The sequence below is a fragment of the Podarcis gaigeae genome (assembly GCF_964106915.1).
Source record: "Podarcis gaigeae genome assembly, chromosome: 5".
Classification (NCBI taxonomy): Eukaryota; Metazoa; Chordata; class Lepidosauria; order Squamata; family Lacertidae; genus Podarcis; species Podarcis gaigeae.
In genome coordinates, this window is record NC_139681.1 from 79,244,612 (window position 1) to 79,265,910 (window position 21,299).

General features: G+C 44.9%; 1 pseudogene across 1 annotated transcript; it reads right to left on the reverse strand.

Moving 5' to 3' along the window:
• Positions 1-7,240: 7,240 nt before the first annotated feature.
• Positions 7,241-8,862, reverse strand: LOC310844490 (amine oxidase [copper-containing] 3 pseudogene; annotated as a pseudogene). The gene has a single exon. The product of its transcript is annotated as an amine oxidase [copper-containing] 3 pseudogene (transcript).
• Between the last annotated feature and the right edge of the window lie 12,437 nt (positions 8,863-21,299).

Below are 21,299 nucleotides of genomic sequence, written 5' to 3' on the forward strand. Positions count from 1 at the left end.
AACTGCCATTAAGCAATTGTCTTTGTTCAGAAGCAGCAAAAAAAAAAAAATGTTTATATTTTTTTTTTAGGGCTTTCTTTTTTTATAATATTTTTTATTGAGTTTATGAAATACAGAAAAAAGAATAGAAAACAGATTATAGGAATAAAATAGAAAAGTTACAAATTTCCATGTTCTTTTTTCCATCAAGTCTAATGGACTTCCCCGCATCCTCCCAACCCTGCATTCTCTGTAGTACAGAACATCAGCAATTTGTTAACTTGTTTCAATACTTATTGTATCCTTCATTTTATCATGTTACCTAATTTAAAATATGTTATAACCCAAATCATGTACATTTTCATTTAAACACAATAAAGTTATTTCATTATTCTACCTCTGACTTCTTGTGCCTTAATTTCCATTTCATTAATTTATCATTGCTGAAGCTAGAATTTCCTAAAAGGTGCATTTTTTAACATTCGTACAGCTTATAATGTTTTTTCAAATAGTCCTTAAATTTTTTCCAGTCCTCCTCAATTGTTTCTTCTCCCAAGTCTCGGATTCTGCCAGTCATTTCGGCCAGTTCCATATAGTCCATCAACTGCGTGTGCCATTCCTCCAGCGTGGGTAGATCTTGTGTCTTCCAATGCTTTGCAATCAGGATCCTTGCTGCTGTAGTGGCGTACATAAAAAAAGTTCTATCTTTCTTAAGCACTCTCTGGTCCACCATGCCCAGGAGAAAGGCCTCCGGTTTCTTAGGTAAGGTAAATCTAAGTACCTTTTTTAGTTCATTATGAATCATCTCCCAAAAGGCCTTCACTTTCGGGCAGGTCCACCAGAGGTGAAAGAATGTCCCTTCCGCCTCTTTACATTTCCAACATTTATTGTCAGACAGGTGATATATCTTAGCAAGCTTGACTGGGGTCATGTACCACCGGTATATCATTTTCATAATGTTTTCCTTCAAGGCACTACATGCCGTAAATTTCATTCCGGTGTTCCATAACCTTTCCCAGTCTTCAAACATAATGTTATGCCCCAAATCCTGCGCCCATTTTATCATGGCGGATTTGACTGTCTCATCCTGAGTATTCCATTTAAGCAGCAAGTTATACATTCTCGAAAGTAGTTTATTTTTTGGCTCTAACAGTTCTGTCTCTAGTTTCGATTTTTCCACCTGGAATCCAACCTAAAAAAAAAAAAATGTTTAGAGGAGGCAGATGTGGGTAATATATCTGAAAACAGGATCAAATTTGAGAGCCAACTGATCCTCATGTGCCTGATTCTTGAAGCTGATGCATCACTGAATTCTACTGAATTTTCTACAGAAGGGTAATACTGAAGTCCAAATCTCCAGGACTGCTGGCAGAGACTGGAGGTGGCTAGGATAAGGTTACCAGATGTCCCCATTTCCCAGGGACAGTCCCTGGATTTACAAATCAGTCCCCTGACAAAATCCTATCATTCCAACTGAAGTTGAAAAGTGCCCCTGGATTCATTGGGGGGAAAAACTGGTAACCTTATGTTAGGAGGGAGTGGAGCTGCCTCTCCGATAATGAAGAGCTTTGCCAATAGAAGATGCTCATTAATGATCCATCAGCATAGAGCTCCAGTATCCAGTGTTAGGGTTGAAAGTTGACATTGTGCGAGCAAGGCAAGATGACAATGGCCTTGGATCTACTGGATTCAAGACCTCTCCATTCACCAAAGAGGCCCACAATTGTGCATGCTCTCTACACCCGCCTTGTGCACTCTCAAAGCACTATTACACCACTTTAACAGTCATGGAGAATCCTGTAAATGTGCTGGGAATTGTAGCTCTGTGAGATCAGCAGCCTTAACAAGCTACAGTTCCTATGATTCTCTATGACTGGTATTCTACGTCTCGGTACTATTTCATAGGATCAAAACCACTGTTGATTCAATAGAAGAGTTATACTGCTTATATATTCACTCAACCACTAAAGACCATGGGGAATGTACATTATAGCACCTGCTTCAACCTCCATAGCATGCAAATGCGTTATGGCATTTCACGTTGTTGTATCGGCTTACAAATTAATTTCCATTGCACTTGGTTTTTCATCCCCAGTCCCATTCTTCTGTAGACTGGAGAAAACACTAAAGCCGACTCTCTGCTTTCCTTATACGCTGACTATTTGGATCAGAGAGAATGTCATGTGTTGGGAGAAAAAGGCTATGCCTAGTGGGGAATAGAAGATTGATAGATCGTAGAGAGAGAGGCAGGAGACTGCAAGCATCAGGTGACACAAAACCATAGTCATCAAGAGTCCCTCATTTGTGAGTAATCCTGCACAGCACTGGCCTTAAATTAATCAGCGACTGAATTTATCAGCATAATTTCTGAGAAAGGCAGAGCAAGTTTGATGTTTTGGTAATTCTTGAATAGTTACCTGGCTGGTTTTGCTTGTGCCCTGCAGCTTAAAACAAGCTTTGCAGGTTGCCATAATTCAGAGCTGAGAATTGAAAAGTATCCAGCTTACTTAATCCTGACATATTACAGAGTGAGATTCACTTAACAAGCCCCATCAGAGTTATGACCAGCTCAAGACATTTTGCTGCCTGAGGTGAAGGGCAAGATGGCAGCTTCCCCCAAGTTTGATTGGCAGTTGAATTTTACTCCAATATAGGGGAAAGGAACATATCTTCCACTGCACTCAAGGGCATAGGGGGTATGTTGTTGTTTAGTCGTTTAGTCATGTCCGACTCTTCGTGACCCCATGGACCAGAGCACGCCAGGCACTCCTGTCTTCCACTACCTCCCGCAGTTTGGACAGACTCATGTTTGTAGCTTCGAGAACACTGTCCAACCATCTCCTCCTCTGTCGTCCCCTTCTCCTTGTGCCCTCCATCTTTTCCAGCATGGTCTTTTCCAGGGAGTCTTCTCTTCTCATGAGGTGGCCAAAGTATTGGAGCCTCAGCTTCAGGATCTGTCCTTCCAGTGAGCATTCAGGCCTGATTTCCTTAAGAATGGATAGGGGGTATAGGTAAAGGTAAAGGGACCCCTGGCCATTAGGTACAGTCGTGACCGACTCTGGGGTTGCGGTGTTCATCTTGCTTTATTGGCCGAGGGAGCCGACGTACAGCTTCTGGATCATGTTACCGGCATGACTAAGCTACTTCTGGCGAACCAGAGCAGCGCACAGAAATGCCGTTTACTTTCCCGCCGGAGTGGTACCTATTTATCTACTTACACTTGACATGCTTTCAAACTGCTAGGTTGGTAGGAGCAGGGACCGAGCAACGGGAGTTCACCCCGTTGCAGTGATTCAAACCGCCGACCTTCTGATCGGCAGGTCCTAGGCTCTGTGGTTTAACCCACAGAGCCACCCGCGTCCCTTATAGAGGGTATAGGGCAGACCAAATGTCACTCACAACTCTTTCCCTGCCTCTCAGCATCTACTGCCTGAAGCAGCTGTCTCACTCTGCCACATCATAGGGCCAGCCTTGGTCAGTGGAAGCCCTGTGTAAGGACTTGCATTTGCACAATAGGGCTTTCCTCTCCCATCTCCTACCACCATCCTGCAAAAGTGACAATGGAGGACCCCCCAGAGCAGCACAATGGGGAAGGAGAACAGGGGTTGTTCTGTCTGGCAACCTGAAAATCTTGCACTGACTGAATATTCAAAATAGCATGACACTGACTTCGTCCTTCTGACTCTTAGTGTAGCATTACCTCCAGGGGCAGAGGAAGACTGAGACAAAAAGAGCAAAGTATAAGTTGGCTTAACTTAGGCTGCATACACACTGTACATTTAAAGCACGTATCTCCCAAAGAATCCTGGGAACTGTAGTTTACCCACCACTACTTCAATTCCCAGCACCGGTATGTTTTAAATGTATGGTGCATATGCAACATTACAATTCCCATGCTTTTCAGTACACGAGGGAATTTGTAGATGCTTTAAGTGACAAGCACTATAGCACAGCTTAGAGGGCAATTCACAGAAAAGCTGCTTATATTCAGTTATTCCTATGGCGATCAGATCATCCTTAGTTCTCATTTCAATGGAGACAGCTCTCTCATGCTCACATTTCATTGCATTCGATAGCTATCTTTGAACTGTGCCCTTGGTACATTCACAGCTTCTGGAAAGTCATGTAGAAACGGCTTTGCATAGAGGGAAACATAAGATTGGGAGATCGTAGAGTGTGGCGTGAGATGGCAGGCATGCATCAGGTGACCCATAATGCAAGTCAGCAAGATATCTGCATTTGTGAGTAAACCTGCACAACACTGGGCTTGACTGAATCACTTAATAAATCAATTAACTAATGCAAAAGTAACTGTTCGCTACACAAGTAAAAGGAATTGTGGGTTCCCACTCCTCCAGCAGAAGCTTTTTGGAGGAGTGTCTGGCACTGCAGCAGAGAGGATGAGATGGGAAACTTTGGATGCTAGAGAAAGGGGGCTAAAGGAGAAGGAGAAGAAGAGGAGGAGGTGCTTGGATTTGATATCCCACTTTATCACTACCTGAAGGAGTCTCAAAGTGGCTAACATTCTCCTTTCCCTTCCTCCCCCACAACAAACACTCTGTGAGGTGAGTGAGGCTGAGAGACCCAGCAACTGCATGTGGAGGAGAGGGAACTGAACCCGGTTCACCAGATTATGAGTCCACCGCTCTTAACCACTACACCACACTGACCTGACAACCAAGGAGAACTGCAAAGGTGGATTTTTCTCTTTCTTAGCCATTGCCACTTACAGCCTAACTACACATGGCACAAAATTCATAATACGCAGCATTATGTACAGGTGTTTGTTTTTTTTAATGAACTAATACCAAGTGGGAGGGCCCAGTTAGTATTAGGACTGCAGCCCACAGGTAAGCTACCGGTATGTTTAATTCTCCTAAGCTGACATCCTATCCTGCATGAAATTACCCATGTGGGATGGAAATCCTTGGCACCAATGGGATCTTCCCCACCCCCCACCCCCCGGTGAATTTCTGAGCAGGGGTGATTTTCATGGGAAGAAAACAGCATTGGGAGTGCTGCAGTACTGCCTAAAAATCAGGTTTGCTTGCCCCTGAAACCTGCTAAAGATGCAACACACATGGATTTAATTTTAACGTATGATGCCTTGATTCAGTGTTCCTCAAAGGGTGCCTCCAGACTGCCAGTATGAAAGATTCAAGCACATACTGGAACTTCAGGTTTGTGCAGTTAAAGTGGATCAAAGGTAGGTTTTGTGGTTAGGAAATACATTGGATTGTGTGGGGTGAATGAATGGGTAATGGGAAGTTGCACAAGGAACCCACAAGTAGGGTTGAATCCTGAAAAGACAGAAGTACTGTTCTTGGGGAACAGGGGGCGGGCTGGTGTGGAGGACTCCCTGATCCTGAATAGGGTAACTGTGCCTCTGAAGGACCAGGTGCGCAGCCTGGGATTCATTTTGGACTCACAGATGTCCATGGAAGGCAGGTCAATTCTGTGTCCAGGGCAGCTGTTTATCAGCTCCATCTGGTACGCAGGATGAAACCCTACCTGCCCATGGACTGTCTCACCAGAGTGGTGCATGCTCTGGTTATCTCCCACTTAGACTGCTTCAATACACCGGTAGAGGAATGGGAGTGTGGAGGGAGCAGACCGCCCCTGGCACCACTATTCCGGTAGGGAGCCATTGCAGCGCCCCCCCCCGACCGACATGCTCCATGGACCTCCCATGCACGCCGGGTGCCACACCCCCACAGGCAGGGAGTCAAACCCCCAGAACGGGTGGCACGCCCCTGCGGGCGGCACGCCAACCACCTGCCAGCGGCATACCACACCCTGGTATGTGCGTCACGCTCCCCTGGGGGCGCCAGCCACGCCCCTGCCTGCTCTCCACCCCCAGTAGTGGAGCATGCAGCTTCGCCACTGCTGCAATGTGCTCTACATGGGGCTACCTTTGAAGGTGACCCGGAAACTGCAATTAATCCAAAATGCTGCAGCTAAGACTGGTGACTGGGAATGGCCACTGAGACCACATAACACTGGTCCTGAAAGACCTACATTGGCTCCCAGTATATTTCCGGGCACAATTCGAAGTGTTGGTGCTGAACTTGGAAGCCCTAAACGGCCTCGGCCCAGTACACCTGAAGGAGCGTCTCCACCCCCATCATTCAGCCGGGACCCTGAGGACCAGTGCTTCTTTTCTGGCGCTTCCCTCACTGCGAGAAGCGAAGTTACAAGGAACCAGGCAGAGGACCTTCTCGGTAGTAGTGCCCACCTGTGGAATGCCCTCCCACCAGACGTCAAAGAAATAAACAACTATTTGACTTTTAGAAGACATCTGAAGACAGCCCTGTTTAGGGAAGACAGCCCTGTTTAGGGAAGTTTTTAATGTTTTATCTTTTACTGTGTTTTTAATATCCTGGGGGAAGCCGCCCAGAGTGGGTGGGGAAACCCAGCCAGATGGGCTGGGTATAAATAATAAATTGTTGTTGTTGTTGTTGTTGTTGTTGTTAAGTCAGGATGGACTTTTGTTGCTGTATATCTGCCCAGCAAACAAATGAAAATAGTGCTCAATGAAGACCAGCTATAATCTAACCTTCAGCTAAGCTTTATGCAGGTAAATTAGGATGAGTGTTCAATAAACAGGTCATCTGGAGCAGCCCAAAGAGGAGCCCAATGAGTTTACATGCAGAAAAGACAATCAGCTACATTGTCCCTGGTATACATACATAATCTATACGTTCAGCTCCCTTATGCTACTTGGTTACCTGGATAAATATTAATGATGAGTTCCAGTATGGATGCCAAGAGAAATGTCAGGAACTATTGTGGGATGTGGGGTTGCACAGCGAAAGCTGGCAGGTTTCTGCAACATTAGGGTGCAAGCTGCAAGCTGGTCTTAGCCACAGGACAGCCCAAACTCTATGTCTGTGGTAGTGACTTTCAGGTGTTGGAGAGGAGGAACATCTCACATTTTTTACAAACTGTCCATCACTGAGCCTTGAGTGATTGTTTATGTGTGTTTTCATAGACAGAGAGGCATGGAAATGAAGAAACCATTCATGAAAATTGTAACAAGGAGAACATGTAAGAGCTACAGATACAGAATCATGCCACCTCTAGCTCTCATAAAGCTAAAATAAAAGGCAGCCTTTTGTCAAATACTTAAAGGCAAATTTAACAAAAGGCTCCATGAAATCTAATGAAATAATCACAGAAACAGGGGTCCCTGGGGTGCAAAATAACACCAGAACCTGTGTAAAAAGCAGCGATTAGCCCTTAGCAAGCGAGCACAGAAAATTCACAGAAGAGACATCCACTTACCACCAATGTCCATATCCACCTTGAAATTAATGTTGTGAGTGTGAATCGCTCCGTGGGTCCTCTCTTGTACCCTGTTTCCAAATTCCAAGGCATCGCCAAAGTAAAAAGCAGATTGAATGTATCCACTTGCATGGACCCTGACACCGATAGCTCCATTTTGGTGAAAAATAAAATCCCAAACGTAATCATAATTATTTACTGCAGTTATGGACCTAAAGACCAGAACGGAATCAACCAACCCTCCATAAAATACACCTTCTGAGTTGTCATAATGGCGTCGCACAGGGACCTCAGCATTCTGCTCAAAGATGCAGATAGAGCCTTTGCGAGTGACAGGCAATGAGGAATCAAGAAAAAAGTTCCTGTCCAAATAGGTAGCCAGGTAAGGACAATCCACACCTTGGGTGAGTGTAGAGACACGTGCACCAATGCCAAAGCTAACATCCATGTATCTGGTTTGCATGGGTGCTGGATTGTTGGAGCCATAGATGGCAGATGCATCTTGCAAGCTTAACTCATAGACTATCCTCTCACCATTAAACCTTACGTCAAAGACCTGTGGCCCCCTGTTAGCATCTATGCCAAAGGCAAAACTCCAGGACATGAAGAAAACTTGGTTATTCCAGATGCGGTAGCGGGGACCACGAGGTTCATAGTGCAAGGGGCCTAGTCTCTGGTGTGGAACCCTCTGCTTCAGAGAGGAATATCCTCCATCAGAAGGAGCCTTTTTGACCTTGGCTTCTTTAACATGTCCCGTAATGAACTGTCTCTCAATATCTTCCATGTCCTCAAAGTACTGTCCATTATAGAAGACTTTTAGCACCTTCCAATGAGAAACATCTAGGCTGCAAATATCCACATGGACTTCAAATCCTACTGGATGCAGATAACTGCCAGGGACATTCTGGAAATGAGCAACCCAGATTTTCCGGTCTCCTGATTTTAGTCCAGGTGGTATTCCGTAGGAGTATTCAAAATTGCTTCCATTGTAATAAATCACTTTCTGCATAAAGCTTGGAGCCTTGGGGTATTCCCTATTCTTCAAGAAAGTATGGATCTCTCTCAGCTCATTCTCCAAAAAAAACCTTCTGTAGTAAGGCAACTTCCCTCCATACTTCTGCACTGTGACATCTTGGTGGTACATTGGTTTTGGAAGAGGACCAACCACAAACTCTGTGACATTTGGGTCCTGCTGGTTTCCAAAATGGAGTACAGCCAGAGCTTGCCGTGCAGGCCTGCTCCCTTGGTGGTCCAGGAATTGCAGCACTTCGGCTTTGGGAGGAAGCTGAAGGGTGATAGAAAAAATGCAGTTGTCTGATGGCTTGGCTTGAGGAGGTTCTACCAATGGCACCCCCAGGTTGTACTGCAGATAGATCTTCACTTCCATGATCTCTTCCGGAGTCAAATCAGCAAATACCTGACTGTAGATTCCATGGCCTCGTTCCTCCTGTCCCATCTCCTGAAGATGGCTGTCACAAAGTATGGGCTTCCCTCCTCTGTTTTGGAAAGCCCAGACCAAGATGAATATGATGGCTGTGCATAGAGCTAGAAGAAGATAAGCCAATTTCAAGTTCATGTCCGGCAACGCTGTAAGCAGGTTCCTGGGATTTCACAAAGCAGCCTGTCGAATGTAGATTGAAATAGCAAACTGAAATAGCAGAATTCCACATGAGGGCAAAACCAAAGTTGAAAAAAACTCAGGGAAGGAACTTGTTATGCAAGGGAGTTTCAGAACTGAATGCTGATCTTGCTCTAAGCATGCAAGCACCACCCATACCATGGATCTCAAAGGTCTTGTGTAGTAGAAAGCAAGACCTTAATACCTTGATAATCGCATTCATCAAGTCTGAATACTCCTGATTTAATTAGTCACAGACAACAGAAAGAGTTAAAACTTAAGCCGCTCTTATCCAATCATCTCCCTGTAGAGGCAGAAAAAAAAATGTTTCACAGAGGAAGATGTGGGAAACCTCTTTGAAAATAGCATGTAGTGGAAGACCCAGTAAAACCTGCAAGTAAATAAACACTACAATCCAAAATCCCAGAACTGGTGACAGTAACTGCAAGTCATTAAGGAGGAGTGAAGATGCCTCTCCACAGATAAAGAGCTTTGCCAGTGAAGGAGGACATCTACCACAGACACCTCTGCTAGTTTCTTGAATAGTTCTATGGGTGTAAAACTACCACTGGTGGTTCTTCCACCAGTGATAGCCAGTGCTAGGGTTGAAAACTAGAAATTCTGTGGAAGTGAGTAGTGGGGCAAGAAGGTGATGACCTTGGAGCTACTGGGTTCAATATCCCACAACTGGGCATTTTCTAGGGCTGCCATATGTCCAGGTCTTCCCAGATATATCTTGGACTTATCCATCGGAAACTACATCCAGGCAGAATTCCCAATGTCAAGAAAATCCAGACATATTGATTTTTTGGCGATTTTCCTTAAAAGTAACTCAAAAACAATTTTTGGTTGTTGAGATTATGCGACTATTCAGGAGGAGCTGAAAAATAAAAAAAAGTCCACAAAGCGAGAAAGAGAGAAAGGTGGCATCCACACCATACATTTAAACCACTATTATAAACCACTTTAAGTGTCGTGGGTAATCCTGGGAAGATTAGTTTGTTAAGGGTTCTGGGAATTGTAGCTCTGTGAGGTCAGCATCCTCAATACAGTCCAGTTCCCAGGATTCTCTATGGCTGCTAGAGTGGTATAAGAGTGCTTTAAGTATATGGTGAGGATACAACCCCCATACATCCTACCTTGGTTGTTGCAAGCCTGAAGGACTTAGTAGATAGATCTAGTACACAGTCCTTCACCCTCTTAGAATTGCACTCTCAGAAAAGTTTTCATTTATTCCTCCTTTATCCATTGCATTTTCTTTTCACAGTACCACCATCCCACCCAGTGCAGCCATTTTGAGATCCTGGAGCAATTTATGAGGCAGCCGCAAGATCCAATGTCATGACATTATGCCATTATGCTTCCTTCTTGGCAGAGTGACCCACAGCAGCAATCCATTAGGGTTAAAGGTACAGTGGTGCCCCGCAAGAAGAATGCCTCGCAAGACGGAAAACCCGCTAGACGAAAGGGTTTTCCGTTTTGGAGGCGCTTTGCAAAACGAATTTCCCTATGGGCTTCCTTCGCAAGACGAAAGCCCATAGGGAAATTTCTGGGACAGCGGGGAAGCGCAGCGCGTCTTCCCCACTGTCCTCGGACCTCCGCCAAAGGCTGGCGGTGGGGCGGAGAGACCTCCTCCCACCGCCAGCCTTCGGAAGGCTGCTCCGAAGGCTGGCGGCGGGAGGAGGTCTCTCCGCCCCACCGGCAGCCTTCAGAAGGCTGCTCCGAAGGCTGGCGGTGGGGTGGAGAGACCTCCTCCCGCCGCCAGCCTTGGGATGGCTGTTCCGAAGGCTGGCGGTGGGGCGGAGAGACCTCCTCCCGCCACCAGCCTTCGGGTGGCTGTCCTGAAGACTTGCGGTGGGAGGAGGGTTTTCCTTCCCACCGCCAACTTTCAGAATGCTGTTCTGAATGTTGGCATGGGGAGGAAAAACCCTCCTCCCACTGCAAGCCCCGGGAACAGAGGAGAAGCGCTGCGCGCCTTCCCCTCTGTTCCCGTACCTGTCCTGAAGGCTTGCGATGGGGAGAAAAACCCTTCTTTGCACCGCCAGCCTGGCAAGCGGTCTCCATAGGAACGCATTAATTGATTTTTAATGCATTCCTATGGGAAACCGTGCTTCGCAAGATGAGAAACTCGCAAGAAGAAAAAACTTGCGGAACTAATTAATTTCATCTTGCGAGGCACCACTGTACATCTTTTTACCACTGTCTATAGGGACACGGGTAGTGCTGTGGTCTAAACCACTGAGCTTCTTGGGCTTGCTGATCGGAAGGTCAGCCGTTCAAATCCCCGCAACGAGGTGAGCTCCCATTGCTCTGTCCCAGATTCTGCAAACCTAGCAGTTCGGAAGCACGCCAGTGCAAGTTGATAAATAGGTACCACTGTGGCGGGAAGGTAAATGGTGTTTCCCTGCGCTCTGGCACTCGTCGCGGTCCTCAGTGCACCAGTAGCGGTTTAGCCATGCTGGCCACATGACCTGGAAAAATGTCTGTGGACAAACGCTGGCTCCCTCGGCCTGAAAGCGAGATGAGCGCCGCAACCCCATAGTTGCCTTTGACTGGACTTAACCATCCAGGGGTCCTTTACCCTTTATCTCTGTCTGCAGAGAGAAAATGTTGATCCGCAAGTGTGATGTGAACCCAAACCACCTGCAAATGGACTTCAAAGGGTCCTGTTGTAACTGCCTATCAGCCCTCCCCACCTGTCAAAGTTGACACAGGGTGGGAATTAAGGATCCGGTCTACTGTCCTGATTCAGTTGCTCACCCCTGTTTTAGAGTGTAAGCCCCTCAGGGCTTGCCAGACATTTATATGAATAGTGATACATATCTATATAGCATCTGCATTTGAACTGTTTATTAGGTTTTAGTAATGCCATCTGTAAACACAGGAATGATTGGTGCTGTATTTTTAAACTGCTATTGCATGTCACCTATCCTAGGTGGATCCTTCTGATCACAGGAACCAAGTATCATTCTTTCAAAGGAAGGTTGGCTATCACTATCAGTTGAGACAGGAGTTTTATTAAAAGCATCAAGGCTGGTAGTACTTAATAAGAAATGAAACACATGACTTATTGGGTGAAGTGGCTCCAGTAAACAAGACTTGCAACTTCCAGGGTGAAGTGTATCGGAGAAAAAGGACTCCAAAGTGTGACTTATTTCCCCACCCATGCCTTTACAGCATATTCAGATTGAAAGATAATTTTGAAATTTCTACCAGCAGATGGCAATCAAGGACCTCATATTCGCTGCAAATGGTCAGTTGGGGAAAATGTCAGTGCTTTGCTGCTTAGGGTTCTCTTTGTCAATCAGTATGTTGAACTAGACAGCTGAAATGCTGGGGGAAGGGGATTTTTAAAAAGGCACATTATGAAGATCACAGGAACACAGGAAGCTGATTTTATACTGAATCATTCCATTGGTCCACCTAGCTGCATATTAGCTTCACTGACTAGTAGCTGCTCTCCATGGTTTCAGGCAGGGTTCTCTCCTAGCCTGGAGCCCGTGAAACACAGGAGCTAAGACCATGGAGAAGAAGAGGAGAGTGTGTCAGCAAAAAGGTGTCGATGCACATTAGGAACAATGGCTGTGATATAAATAGTAATGCAATACATCTGAGCATGGTGGGAATGACTGAGCATGCAACTTCAAGGTCCCTGCAGCTCTACCTACTTGGGGTTCCTTATCTTTAAACCAAATTGGAACTGGACAGCCCTTCAGATAAAGAAGCCCTTCGAAAAGAGGGTTTGCACTATACAGGAAGGCATATGGCCGCCATGATTGATAGAGAGGCTGGCACTGTCTTATGTTTCTTTCTCGCAGGATGCTCTATTCCACTGAGTATTCCACAGTTTACAGGACTGCAGCCAGTCCCATCTGCCTTGTTCTCATGTAGACGTTGGAGCAATTCAGGTGGGTTGTCAGTGAATGATCTTGGCAGTGTATGGCTATTCACTTTGGCAGCAAGAGGTGTAAGGCTACCCACCTCTGATCTCTCAACCACACATGCAGAGCACATTTTTATACGTGATGCAGTGGTACCTCGGTTTTCAAACGCTTCCATTTTTTATCGTGCCTCAGAAGTTGAACAGCTTCTGTCGAGTTTTTTTCTTCCAATTTTCTCTATTGAATTTGCAGACCGCCCTTTGCGCCTCGGTTTTCAAACGTTTTGGAACTCAAACAGTCTTCTGGATCGGATTGCATTCAAAAACTGAGGTACCACTGTAACCATCTCTGGATCAGTGCTAGAGTGAATTTGACTTATAAAGCCTTAAACAGCTCAGGACCGCAATACCTTATCTTTCCATATGAACCTACCCAGACCCTGAGATCATCTTCTGAGGCCCTCCTTCACATGCCCCCTCCTCGAGAGGTCTGGAGGGTGGCAACATGAGAACAGGCCTTCTCTGCAGTGGCCCCCCATCTGTGGAATGCTCTCCCCAGGGAAGTTCACCTGGCGCCTTCATTATACACCTTTAGGCGCCAGGCAAAAACGTTCCTTTTTAACCAGGCCTTTGTTTGATTTTTATTGACATCCTATACCCTTTTAAAATGCGGCTCTTTTCGGGGGGGGGGTATCCTTTGTGGTTTTTGTTATGTAGTGAAGTTTCACCCTGGGCCAGCAGGGGGATACTGTATATAGTTTTCACTCAGGTCTGTAGATAGTTTTCCCTCAGGTCCGCGTCAGTTATTTTAGGCGGGAACTCTGGGCTGTTGTTGTTACAATGTTGACAGCCGGCTGCCTATAAAAGCAGGCCGGCTGAGCTGTTTGCAGTCAGTTCTACTCCAGCTTACAAAATAAAGAGCTATTTGGAGAAATCGCTGGTTGTCGGCTATGTCAACCCACAACTTAACAGTTTTTATTCCGATTATGTACGTTGTGGTCATTTCTGTGAACCGTCCTGAGACCTCCAGGTATAGGGTGATATATAAACTCAATTAATAATAATAATTTCAATTAGCAATATTATTAGGCATTCCCCAAGTTGTTCAGAATGGCTTTCCCCCTTCTTAGCTATTTTTAAACCCGTAGCCCTCAAAGTTCAAATGCTACAAATGCCAAAGGATGTTTCCTTCCAGATGAATACTAATTGAATTAGTGATGCATGTGATTAAGCCGGCGGAGGGATTAATACTGAATGCAGCTGAAAGGTAATGTGCATGTGATGTCAGATGCAACTTTTACATATATATATATACAACACAATCCTAACCATGCCTACTCATAAGTAAGTCTTGTCGAGTTCAATGGGGCTTACTCCCAGAGGTCCTTTACCTTTACTCCCAGGTAAGTGCAGCCAGTATTGTGGCCTAAGATGCTGTTTGCATTTGGGTTGTCTGCCATCACAATAAACACTCAGGCAGAGAACAGGAAAGATACTGTCCTATAGGACTCAAATGGACTTAAAAATACTTAAACACATTACCAATCAAAGACATGGTTTTAGGACTAGGATCTTTTATTATTTGTCCCCACACCCAAGCTAATGAAAGGATTTTCATATAGAAATTGTGCTCGGAAACGTACTGGGAGCCAACGCAGATCTTTCAGGACTGGTGTTATGTGGTCTCAGCGGCCACTCCCAGTCACCAGTCTAGCTGCCGCATTCTGGATTAGTTGTAGTTTCCACGTAGCACCATGTAGAGCACACTGCAGTAGTCCAAGAGGGAGATAACCAGAGCAGGCACCACTCTGGCGAGACAGTGCACAGGCAGGTAGGGTCTCAGCCGGTGTACTCCTTGAGCCACAGCTGTTATTGGAGATTCATGTGACGTCAGTGGCTAAGGGTGTCTATTTACAGCGCCAGCTGGTTTGCAAGTTGTGGCCATTCCTGGATCAGAATAGCCTGCTATCAGTTACCCAGGCCTTTGGGATCCCATGTTTGGATTGTTGCAATGTGCTTTTACATGGGGCTGCACTTGAAAACAATCTGAAAGCCAACCCTAGTAAAGATAGCGAGATGGGATCATGTATCACCTGTCCTAAAAGGCCTGCACTGGACTTGATTCAAGGTGCTGGGTTGCTAAGCTGTATAGAGGCATGACCCACATATATCTGTAGGAACAGCTCCTCTGATACCTGGCAACTTTATCCTTAAGATCTGCAGGGGAGGCGGGGTCTGATTTCAGTCCCCATCAGGATTCAGGGTAAGGGGATGCATAGAATGTCCATCTGCTTGGGTCAACTTTGGGATTTTATTTTTATTTATTTTATTTCAATATGTGTATATCAAAGTTTCATAGAAATGCAGCAAGACAGTACACAACATAGAAAATTAAAATAATGTTGATTAAAAACAACAACTATAAAGACATCAAAACCATAGGGAAAACAGTAGAAAAGCACCCATGAAAGTTGGATGGGAAGAAAGAGAAATATAGATTTCCAAGACCTGTCTGAATAATACAGTTTTCAACAGATGGCTGAAAGTAAGCAGGGGTGATTGCTGCCAGAGCTCTGCTAGCAGGGAGTTCCACAGGGCAGGTGGAACCCTTTGAAATTTGCACTTCTCTGAGTTTTGCAATGCAGATCCCCAGCCAAACAATATGAGCAAAAAAATGCACATACTAGGGTAAAGTGTGCATAAAAATACATATATTAGTGAAAATAACATACAAGAATCCGTTATGCTAGGCAAAATTGCTTTGCAGAAATGTGTATATTAAGAGAAATCTGCACTGAAGTGTAGATGAATTTTCAGGATTTTTAAAAATAATAATTCAGTAAGCCCACAACTTACTTGCATTTAACTTTTGTTCATTCAGCTTTAAGTGACTGGCAAAATGGGGGGGGGAAAGAAAAATTAAGAAAGGGTGGAAAGGGGGTGACGTTCTGGGAAAAATGACTTTGACACTCCCATCCACCATTGAACCTAATGTAGAGCTGCCATATGTCCGGATTTTTCCCAGATATTACTGGGATTTCAAAAGCAGAATTGACATCCAGGGGGAATTTCCGAAAAGGGTCTTTTTATAACAACAACAGCAACAACCATTATTATTATTATTATTATTATTATTATTATTATTATTATTATTATTAATTTCTACCATGCCCATCTGGCCTCTGGGCAGCTTCCAACAAAAGATTAAAAATACATTAAAACATCAGACATTAAAAACTTCCCTAAACAGGCCTGCTTTCAGATGTCTTCTAAGCGTCAGAAAGTTGTTTATTTCCTTGACATCTGGTGGAAGGGTGTTCCACAGGGCGGCTGCCACTACCAAGAAGGCCCTCTGCCTGGTTCCCTGTAACCTCACTTTGCACAGGGAGGGAACTGCCAGAGGGCCCTCAGTGCTGGACCTCAGTGCCCGTGCTGAACAATGGGGGTGGAGATGCTCCTTCAGGTACACTGTTTAGGGCTTTAAAGGTCAGCACCAACACTTTGAGTTGTGCTCGGAAACGTACTGGGAGCCAATGTAGGTCTTTCAGGACCGGTGTTATGTGGTCTTGGCGGCCGCACCCAGTCACCAGTCTAGCTTCCGCATTCTGGATTAGTTGTAGTTTCTGGGTCACCTTCAAAGGTAGCCCCACATAGAGCGCATTGCAGTTTGTCCAACAACTTTCAGCTTTTATCCAAAAAGAAGCTCAACAATTTTAGTGCCCCCCCCAAAAAAAGTTCAACAATTTTGGGGTCCTCAGGGTGTCCTGGTTTTTACTTTTTGAAATATGGCAACCCTACCTAATGGATTTTGACTTTATGCAATTTTGGCTTTAGGAACAGTCATCAGAACATAACCCTGCATAAGCTGCGAACTTACTATAGTCAAACACTGATGTGGAAATGTGGAGACCCAAACTTAAGATTGGAAAAATGAGAAACTAAGAGAAACCACAATTAAGAGATGCACCCATCCCTAACTAGGACCCACCAAGGCTTAGTCTCCCACAACCTGTTTTCAGTGCCTGCAGCCAACAATGAAATGTTAATAAAATGGGTTCTGAGCATGTGCAGAGTTCCATACATGATAAGAGGAAAATTATTCTGCCCATTAACAAGCAGCAAAGTATAGAGAATGCTCATACAGTAGTACCTCAGGTTACATACACTTCGGGTTACATACGCTTCAGGTTACACACTCCGCTAACCCAGAAATAGTGCTTCAGGTTAAGAACTTTGCTTCAGGATAAGAACAGAAATCGGGCTCTGGCGGCGCAGCAGCAGCAAGAGGCCCCATTAGCTAAAGTGGTGCTTCAGGTTAAGAACAGTTTCAGGCTAAGAACGGACCTCCAGAGCGAATTAAGTACTTAACCCAAGGTACTACTGTATAAGACATCTACAAAGACACAGTTGTTGTTGTTTTAAATTGTGCTCATGCATTTATCCAAATTTAGCAAGACTAGATAATAGGAACAAATTTCTCGCATTGGACTTATCCCAATTTAAAAAGGCTTAAGGATATATTATATCCCCCCCCTTCTCGTTGTATAAACCAATACGAGTTATATAATGTACATAGATTCACTTACAACTGGATTCCAGATGGTAATAGGGTATTAAGCCAAAGCTATACAATTGCAATCGGGCAGAAAGGAGGTCAGGATTTTATTTTGGTTTGAATTATCCAGAACCTTGTAAGTGAAAAGCATGCAGAAAGCAAGTCCAGAACAGCTCTTAAAGGGAGAGATGACTTTCCTGTGATTAGCCTTTTCCTCGTAAAAGCTTAGAGAGGTGATAGGCAATGAATACACATCAATAAAAGTAGGAGACTATTTCTTTATTATACTTGTTCTATACAAGTCTCCTTTCCGGAATCCAACAGAATCAGGTAATATAGCGTTACAAGTTTGTGCGGAGGTAGGCTATATGCCTGAGCCCCCTTCTAATTCCTGGATCCAGCACAGATTCAATTGCTGGAATAGCCAGGCTAGCTTCCTGGTGAGGTAATGGCCTTATAAGTATGTCATGTGGCAAAGGTCATTTGAGAGCAGAAGCAGTAAAGTGTTGGAAAATGCTGAAAAGTGCAGATTCATTCTTCTAGCTGATTCACTCTGACTCATTCCTTATACAAATATTGTTTCATTTACAGGAAGTCACACGGAGCCAGGAAGGATAAATACATGGGCTCAATGGGCTCCTTATTTATTTTTGTTTGTATAGATTGTGTGAAGAAGCCTGTTTGCCTCAGTAAAGTTTTATTCATTTACTGTGAAGACTCTGCATTTTGACTTTGCTGTACGACAAAGTATGGGGCCTTAAGATAACAAAGGAAGTGGCTCCGTGCCAGATAGCAAATTTGTGGGTCCCCACTGAGAGGAGTTCGGCCTACACTCGAGTAGGACCCTGGCAGAGACACATGCCCGACTGGCATGTTCCCTCCCTCCTGGTCGATCGTTCGGCAGCTTCAAAAGCTTTCTTCAGCCTGAACATCACAGCGACCGAAGCCAACAGACACCAGCACACTTAAGGATCCACAGAGTGTTCGCAGTTTGCGTAACAGACCTCAGCAACTCAGCATTTTGGCTAATCTACTTTATTTACATATAAACACACACGGAGCACTGCAACATGGCTCCCTCTCTCTCTAGCATCAGACAGCAAAGAGAAAAAGGACAATAGCCCCACGGAACACAGTAACACAACTCACAAAGGCTAGAGTTGGGAGTTATATGAGTGAGCTAGAAGCTGGCAGGCCGCAAGCTGGGTAGCTGAGAGACAGAGCCATGCCTGATTGCTGCTGGAATCCACGGCTGTGGCTATGGAAGAAGCAAGACCCTCTTGGGGTCTTAATGCTCCACCGTAGGCTTAGGTTGTATATGTGTGTCAATAAACTATATACCATATTTCATAAAGACATCACAGTCTTGGCTGTCTCTCATTCCAAAGAAACGAAAAACCCTGGAATCTTGTGCCACTCAGAGGTTGGGGTGGCATGCAACAATATATAATTCCTTTAGCTCTCCTTCTAATGCAAGCGTGGGTGACATCCAGGATAGCTCTATGCATTCCAGGAGACTCGGCACTGCGCCATTTCGTAGCTAGCGGGCCATTTAATCAACATAAATTGCCTTGCACTGGATACTTAAGTGCCAGGGACTATTCAGCATATCACCATATATCAAAGATAAAACACATAAAGTCAAAGTCATCTTGCTTTTTTCTTCCTTTCTCTGCATTTATACAATGATATTTTTCCCCTGCAGTTTTACCCAGGGCAACATCAGTCAATTTATTTCACCATTTTGTTTCCGTTTTGTTTTTGTTCTTAACCTCTCACTGAACATTTTCTACAGCTCTTTCAGAAGCTACCCGTACCCAATGAAAGCAAGCATTTTAGAGAATCACACACACCTCTTTCTTGTTCACAAGGTCATGTGCTCTCCTTGCAAAAATTTGTATGCACTTTTGATTTTTGATGGGGGTGGGGTTAAATTTTTTCTGGACTGTTCTTCCAGCAACTTATTAATTTCATATCTAGAGGTGTGAAGGCACAGCAGGAGGACAGCGCTGGGGAGAAACATTTCTTTGCCCTTCCCCGCCATAATATATTGGAAACAATTTGGAAAAACCAAGGGGGAAATCAACCTCCCTAATTTGTCGAATTTTTCATGGGCCTTCACATCTCTATTCATATTTTTTAGGATTCCTGTAAAGATTCTGTAGGAATAAAGAAGTCAACAGTTTGTTTGGCAATCAAACATAATGAATGTAAGGTAGAATTAAACCAATACAGTGGTACTTTAGGTTACATACGCTTCAGGTTACAGACTCCGCTAACCCAGAAATAGTACCTCGGGTTAAGAACTTTGCTTCAGGATGAGAACAGAAATTGGGCTCCGGCAGCGCAGCGACAGCAGGAGGCCCCATTAGCTAAAGTGGTTTTTCAGGTTAACAACAGTTTCAGGTTAAGAACGGACCTCCGGAATGAATTAAGTACTTAACCCGAGGTACCACTGTACTGCACTAGCTTCCTCTGCCAACCCAACAGAAGTCCCCAAATCCGTCTAGCTTGCTCCCTTCCATCTCTGTGTGGACAACTGCTTTTTTATAGCTTTGCTCTTTCAAGTGCCACAGTGGTGGAACATGGGCTTCCCAGGCAGTAGTAGGTCCCAGTTCCAATCTTCAACATCTCCAGATCAGGCCAGTCAACTCCCCCTGCCCAAAAACCTGGAGAACAGCTGTCCATCCAGTGCAAGGGTCAGCAAACTTTTTCAGCAGGGGACTGGTCCACTGTCCTTCCGAGCTTGTGGGGGGCCGGACTATATATTTTTTGGGGGGGGGGGATGAACGAATTCCTATGCCCCACAAATAACCCAGAGATGCATTTTAAATAAAGGTACACATTCTACACATATAAAAACACGCTGATTCCCGGACCATCTGTGGGCCGGATTTAGAAGGCGACTCGGCCGGATCTGGCCCCCGGGCCTTAGTTTGCCTACCCCTGATCCAGTGTATGCAATACTGTACTCCAGAAAAATGGTTTGACTTGCCATAAGGCATTCAGCTCTGGTACCTGTTTTGAGGAAATCCAAGTGCTCTCTGCTGCCGCTGCCTCCTTGAGCTTACTAGATGGTAGATAGGTGCTGATGTGCCTGGCTGTGCTATTCTTAAAAAAAAACCCCACTTGGGCCTAGCCCTGAGTCAGGAGTGACTTCCACTCTCTCCTTTCCTCCAAGGGCCAACTGCCTCCAACCCCAACGTAACATCCCTATGCAATGCAGTGCCAGATACCACAGGTTCTTAAGGGGAAGGAGAGGTGTTGCAGCCTCCCAGCGACAGGTTTCTCTATTCAGCACCAGGCCTCTCCATTTCCAGTTGAAAATGAAGTAGCACCAGTGTCATCTGCAGTGGCCCCAGGCCCTGGTTCTTATCCAACCATTCTGATACCAGGCCTGATGAGAAGGTCCTTTGTGTTCCTAACTAGGCTACTGACCTGAGGCTGGCTTGACTTTTCAATCCATATCTCTGGGGTAGAGAACTTGTTGCCCTCTGGTAGTTGTTGGAATACAACTCCCATCAGCGTGAGATAACATAGCCAATGGTTAGAGGTGATGGGAGTTGTAGTCCAACAACATCTGGAAGGTCACCTTGCCTTACTGAGAAGTGAAAAATGGTCAAAACCTTCAAATATGGTCAAAACCTCCAAAAATTACAACCGCATACCACTCTGCACTGTTCTCCAAACTCGGCGATGAGAAACTTAAGAACCCCTCTTTATAAAAACATATTTAGACATTCCTATCGCATGACCCCAATTCAATTTAAACTGTCAAATCTTTGTCTCAAAACCACCTTTGTATATGTGCAAGACTGACTGATTTGCATGCAAAGGCTGTGTAACTGAACAGATGGATTTGACAGCTAGCGCATATTATTTCACACCCAATGGCAGCATTGTTAAGTGGAAATCTTGTAAACCTGGCTACTGTTATCTTAGCCCCTTGTTTAGTAATATTGGCAGCTTGTCTAAGGCTCATT